Here is a 7,035-nt window from a genome sequence, read left to right on the forward strand (position 1 = left end):
CGGTCTGCTTATGATCAAGAATTTGCCAAAAAGTGTGATTTTTGGATAGATGACTGATGACTTTGTCAAAGCATAGCTGCCAACTGTGGTGGAATGAACCGTAGAAGCTAGCGACGTTAGCCAAAAGCTAACTAGTGGCAATCCCCGAGCATAGTTGTTGTTGCGTTCGCTAGGTTAAAGGGGGAGTTCGGAATTTTGGACATCAGGCTTAATCTTCGAGTTGGGGGGGTTTATTAGTCAGTTAAGTTGATTTCAAAATATTCCAAATCATGTGTTAGTCTTTAATTATTGTCAGGGCTCCTGAGTGATTATGCTAATGCAAGTCAATATGGCCAATTAGCATGCTAATAAAAAGTGATATTCACAGATCTAACATAGTCATATAAATTGAAAACGCAGCTCAATGTACAAAAATTCCCTGCAGCCAAAACAATGTCGCCCCAAACTGCCGTAATTCATTTAATTCTGCGGGACAATTGTTTCATATGCGTAATAACACCCCACTAGAGAGCAGTCTTTTTTTTTTTTTTCGTCTTCACGTCAGTCTGCTCTGCAAATAGTGACGGGATCTGTCGTTCACTTGAGTAAACGAATCCATTCCGGTTCGTTCAGTAAAAAGATTCGTTCAAACAAATCGTTCAACGAATCGTTCGCCCCCTTCATCTCCCTCCCCGCCCAAATGAATCGTTCGGTTAGTGAACGGGAAGTGACGTTGCCGAAAGAATCACCAAAGACCGCTTCGCGCAGTATAACTGAACGGGAAGTGACATTGCTTGGTCCCTCCCTCTCTTGCACGCAGGCTCCTCATTGACCGCTCGTCGTAGTTTCAGAAATGAGTGACAGGCGATATCATTCTGCTTTCACAGACAGCCTCCTCTCCCTCCCGCTAGTGACGGGATCTGTCGTTCACTTGAGTAAACAAATCCATTCCGGTTCGTTCAGTAGAAAGATTCGTTCAAACAAATCGTTCAACGAATCGTTTGCCCCCCTCATCTCCCTCCCCGCCCAAACGAATCGTTTGGTTAGTGAACGGGAAGTGACGTTGCCGAACGAATCACCAAAGACCGCTTCGCAGTATAACTGAACGGGAAGTGACATTGCTTGGTCCCTCCCTCTTTTGCACACAGGCTCCTCATTGACCGCTCGTCGTAGTTTCAGAAATGAGTGACAGGCGATATCATTCTGCTTTCACAGATAGCCTCGTCTCCCTCCCACTGCTGCAAAAGCTCTGTGCACATATGAGGTAAATATCGCTGCCATGAAGCCTCCATATCAGGGGTCCCCAAACTACGGCCCGCGGGCCGAATACGGCCCGCAGCCACATTTGGTCCGGCCCCCTGAACAACAACAACAACAACAACAACAACAACAAAAAAAAAAAAAAATTTTTTTTTTTTTTTTTTTTCAATAGAGTTATTTATGTCCTGGCTTTTTTCTGTGAAGAACTGAGCAATGGTTATTTGGTTATTATCTATTTAATTAATACAGTATTATTATATTATATTACATTACATGATATTATATTATATTATATTATATTCAGGGGTGCACATAAGTGGTCCGCACATGCGTACTGGACGTAGACAAACGCGCTGTCCCTCAACGGCTTCCATACGCTTTTGCGTACCGATGGCTGACCACTATTTGCGGCGGACACGAGAAAATAACTTCTCAAAATGTCGATGAGGCAGGCCACACTGAGTAATTACTTCCGTGTTCCCCCACCCCCGTCAAAAGACAGACAGACGACAGAGACGTCACCGGAGCTACCGAAAAAAAGGACTTTTGCTGAAAAGTGGCTACAGGAGGTACCATGGCTAGAAGTGAATGATGCTCGCACGGAAATGCGGTACAAAATGTGTCGTGAGAATCCCAATGTCGCCGATTAGAGCAACGCATTTTATGTAGGGTCAAAGAATTTCAGCCATCCAAACTTTGAAAAGCACGAAAAAAACAGAGAGCATGTGGCAATTAAGCAAACTATCGATGTCAAACAGGACCCCACTCGCCCTATGGACATGTGGCGGAATAGGGCGGAATAAAGGTAATGAACAGCGACATGCACTGACAAACGTGTTTTTGCTCGCATTTTACAAAGCTAAACATACACGTTCAATGAGGTCTTATGAGGAGGACATCCCACTTTTAAAAAGGCTTGGAGTTAATGTGGGAGCCGCATAATGCCCTTTATTTTGAATTGGTGCTTTTATGTTTATTTCTTTACATTTCACTTCAAAGTAATGGCAATTTTGTTGTGCCAGTTGATGTTAATCAAGCATTAACTGTTAATATAATTAATCAAAGTTAATTGGCTCTAAGTAAAGCTTGTCATAAATTTATCGCATCAGGTGGGTCGGCTCTCAAGCTCAATGAGGACCAAGTCACATCTCCAGGTCCTCCTCTGAGAACCTGGGCAAAAAAATTATGTGCACCCCTGATTATATTGTATTGTATTATATTATATTATATTATATTATATTAAGGGCTGTCAAAGTTATCGCGTTAACGGGCGGTAATTAATTTTTTTCATTAATCACGTTAACATATTTGACGCAATTAACGCATATGCCCCGCTCAAACAGATTAAAATGACAGCAGTGTCATGTCCACTTGTTACTTGTGTTTTTTGTCTCCCTCTGCTGGCGCTTGGGTGCGACTGATTTTATGCACCATGAGCATTGTGTAATTCTTGACATCAACAATGGTGAGCTACTAGTTAATTTTTTTGATTGAAAATTTTACCAATTTTATTAAAACGAAAACATTAAGAGGGGTTTTAACACAAAATTTCTATAATTTGTACTAAAATCTATCTTTTAAGAACTACAAGTCGTTCTATCCAGGGATTGCTTTGACAGAATATTAATGTTAATGCCATCTTGTTGATTTATTGTTATAATAAACAAATACAGTACTTATGTACAGTATGTTGAATGTATATATCCGTCTTGTGTCTTATCTTTCCATTCCAACAATAATTTACAGAAAAATAAGGCATATTTTAGAGATGTTTGAATTGCGATTAATTACGATTAATTTTTAAGCTGTGATTAACTCGCTTAAAAATTTTAATCGTTTGACAGCCCTAATTATATTATATTATACTATATTATATTATATCATTTTTATTTTATTTACTTTGGTTCCGTGAAGAATCCAGAAAGGGTTATTTGATTGTGGCTTTCTGAAAAACAATACATTTTTACATTTAGGCACTCCTGCAATCGTCACACTTTTTCTGTTACAAACTGACCCCGGCCCCTCATCAGAGAAGAGAAGGGTTATGTGGCCCTCACAGGAAAAAGTTTGGGGACCCCTGCTCCATATAGTGACAGTTCTCAGCCCCCTTCACTGCCGTCACGCGACCGCAGCTCAGCTTTTGCTTGCCTCGTAGCCACCCGTTTTAAATTACTGTAAATTTGATAATATGTCGTCATAGGTAGTCCCGAGTTTGTTGAGAAAAGTAGTACACTAAACCATGCTCGCTAGATTTGTGTGGTGTTTTTGTCTGTTTGAGCAGCATTTGATAGGCTCCACGTTAACAAACATGTGACAAAGTCATTTCCTTTCATTTTTTGATTCGTTCACCGCATAGTCATTACTGGAAAGTCAAGTTAGCAGCAAGCTAGGTCAGGAAATGGAGGACCGAGTCACTGAACGGGAAGTGACAAAACTCAGTCTTGCCCCCCTGCCTGCACGCTGGCTACTTATTGGCCACACGTGGAAGTGAGGGACAGACGCCCTGATTCTGTTTCCGCTCCCTCCCCTGCCCGCGATGAGGCCGGCGTCTGATTGGTCGTGTGCGATGTCAGAAGACGCTGCCGCTTGCTCAATGCCCTCCCACGCAGCGAACAAGCACCAACTTCATAGAACGAATCAGTACAGATGGTGATTAGTTCGGTCTCGTTCCCCCAAACAATTCGTTCAAAAAGAACGAATCGTTCACGATCGATACAACACTACTGCAAAAGGTTCACAAAAGGACATCAGCATGGTGAAATGTGCTTTTAGAAGTTGTGGAAACATACAGACGAAATGGACAAAAGAAAGTTTCCACTGCTTCCCTGTGAAGAACGAGGAACTAAATAAAGTGTGGTTACTCTCTGCTGGATATGACAAACACACCGGTTGAAAAAGTACTGAAATGGAGAATTTGCAGCAAGCATTTCGCAACAACCGATATCAGGAAAACATTTTGTGGCTATTCTCTCCTGAAACCAACTGCTGTGCCTTCGACTGCCCAAACATCTTCAAGAGCTTCTGATAAACAGGTAAAAAAAAAAAAAAAAAAAAAAAAAAACATATATGGAAATATATCGGATATACACTTCTACTAGTGTACATGCACGCCAAAAGCGAGGTACTTGTACCGAACATTGGGCATATTTATGGTCCGTGTTTTTAAAATGGAAACAATGGTCAACTTTCATACCACCATCCCAAATGCAGTAAATCATTCCCATTTGGGTTGGGTTCGGTTTACAAATGGTTCGTAGTTGGTTTATGTTGTGCCATTCGTAACTTCGTAGGGGGATCTTTTGCCCTGACATGTCCTCGCGCATCCCGCATGGTTTTCTAAGTTGATGTTTATGCTGCTTCTTTTTCTATCTTCGTTCTACTTTCTCTTCATAAAACTCGGACATATGGAAATGTGTTGACCATAACTTCAAGTATTATTTCGTGAATTACAAGTGGCCCCCTTGAGCACTTGATTTAAAAACTTCAAGTTGTGTAATTTGCGGACTATAATCCGCTATGTTTTTCCTCATTTTAAATCCTGCTGTTTATAGTCCAGTGTTGCTTATTTGTTGGGCGAATTGAAAATGTGTCCAAGCTAGAGTTGTGTTACTTATATACTTTTGCTCTATCACATGATGATTTCGGCACTTTCTTTTTTAATAAACCTATATTATAGTATAATTAGTGTATATATATAATAATTGTGTTTTATGTATGTTAATTTTATATCCCGATAGCCTGCCATATTCCCCTAACATATTCATTAATTTGGGTAATGTCTGTGTTGGTTGTGCTATGGTCAGCAATAGGTCATCTGCAAATAATGCCAATTTTTGTTCCCCTGGTCTCATGGTTATACCTTTTATGTCTAGCCTTTGTCTGATCCATTGGCTCAAGGGTTCTATGAATATGGTGAAAAGGAGTGGTGACAGGCAGCAACCCTGTCTTGTTCCCCTTTCCAGTTTAAAAGGCTCACTCAGTTCCCAATTAAACCAGTAATGTGAAGTAATTTCATAACATGCCAAATAGGGTCACAATTAAAGTAATTAAACATTGTCCAACAAATAAAGCATGAAAAAATAATTTATATGTTGTATATTTGACAAAATAATCACGTTTCCGAAGTTTGAGCCTGAAAGGGGACGAACCCGGAAGTGATACGTCACACCGAGAACAGCGATGGCAGTGCTCCATACGGCCGCCATACAAAGCCCTTCAAACAATGATTCAAACAGCGGTATAAGCGATAGATCGAGCGCAAAGGAGGAGATCCAAGTTTTTGAAGAGTTGGAGGAAGAAGAGGAGGTTAGAATTTTATGTTGAACCTAACATGTATGAGCCAGACGCTAATCAGGATGCAAACAATGTGCCTAGACTACCTGACATGGAATGGAGACAAGACCCATCGAGATTACAAGATTGGTAAGATACTGTGTAGGCTGTTATTATTTCCATGATTTGAAGATGCAGGCATTTGCACATAATTTTATGTTTTTATCGATCTGATATATTTTTTAATTATAATCAGACTGCATGTTCATTTTGGCAGATTCGGCAGCTCTCGTGCATATAAAATAATAATATAAAAACGTTGGGGGGAAAGAAGGAGATGAGTCGTTGATGGCTTTCTCCACTTTATTGTGGCAACAATAAGAAAACAAAATAATGGCGGACTGCTGCCACATTCGACCGCGAAGTTTTGCTTCTCACTCATCTCCGCCTCGCCTCATACTACCAGCTACTACTACTTCCAGTCCCAGCGTCTCTTAAACGGATCGTGCATAGTGTCTTGTTATGAGCTTTTCGTTGACAAAGGTATCGAACACACGACGTGCTGACAACTTTATTAACACATGGAGCTAACAGTAGCTGGGACTCTCGGCAGGAAGTGGCGTCTAATGGCGTGAGGAAATGTAGTTTTTCACACAAGCGAACAGATTACAAAGTACCACTTCAGTGTTGTCCCGAGACTGCATTTCCCATGATTCACGGCGTGACTTGAGCCGCTCGCTGATTCGCTGCGAGATTGACTCAATGCCAACACGCTCGTTGTCACCTGTCAACGGCTCTCGTGAAACACAAACTAGAAGGCTATCAAGCGATCCCCATGAAAGAAACGCTGAACCGTACAAATGCAATGCAATGCTTGAAGCATGAAGGTGGAAATACATAATACAAATACAAATAAATGTGCACAAACTCACCGGCGGTGGGTGTCTCTTACGGCAACATGACTGTGAATTACCGCGACGCCGACCCGCTTATATGCACATCCACACCCCTTTCCCGATTGACAGTGGATTAACCCTTTCGGACAAGATCGTAGATGACGCACAATTTAAACACGCTTAGGTGCCAAGCTTCTTAAACCTACCGCAATCAACGCTCTGGGAGGTCGCATTTGACAGCATTCTGCCGCGGTCCTCCTCGCCAGCTGTTTGCTCGCCATTCACGCTCGTTTGCATTTGATCGCTAGACTGATACACTCCCGCTTTTTCGGTGATGTCTTTTGTGTTTATTTGTTATTGGATCGTTTTTGTTCACCACTGTAAATAAGAGCACTAAAGCAAGTAGGGGTAAGTCGTCATTTCTGTTCAACCCGTTTTCTCCTGTTTTGTTTAGCGTAAGAAGCTAGGTTAGTGGCTGTCTTTTCTTTGTTCTTTTTCACGATCAGGGTTTAGTTAAGGCCGAGTTATACTTCCGCGTCAGACAGACGCCGTCAAGGAAGAATCGAGTTACGACCCTACGCCGTAGGCTGACGCGCACCTCTCGAATTTTCTAACCTTCGCGTCACCT

The sequence above is a fragment of the Corythoichthys intestinalis genome, chromosome 13 (assembly GCF_030265065.1).
Source record: "Corythoichthys intestinalis isolate RoL2023-P3 chromosome 13, ASM3026506v1, whole genome shotgun sequence".
Lineage (NCBI taxonomy): Eukaryota > Metazoa > Chordata > Actinopteri > Syngnathiformes > Syngnathidae > Corythoichthys > Corythoichthys intestinalis.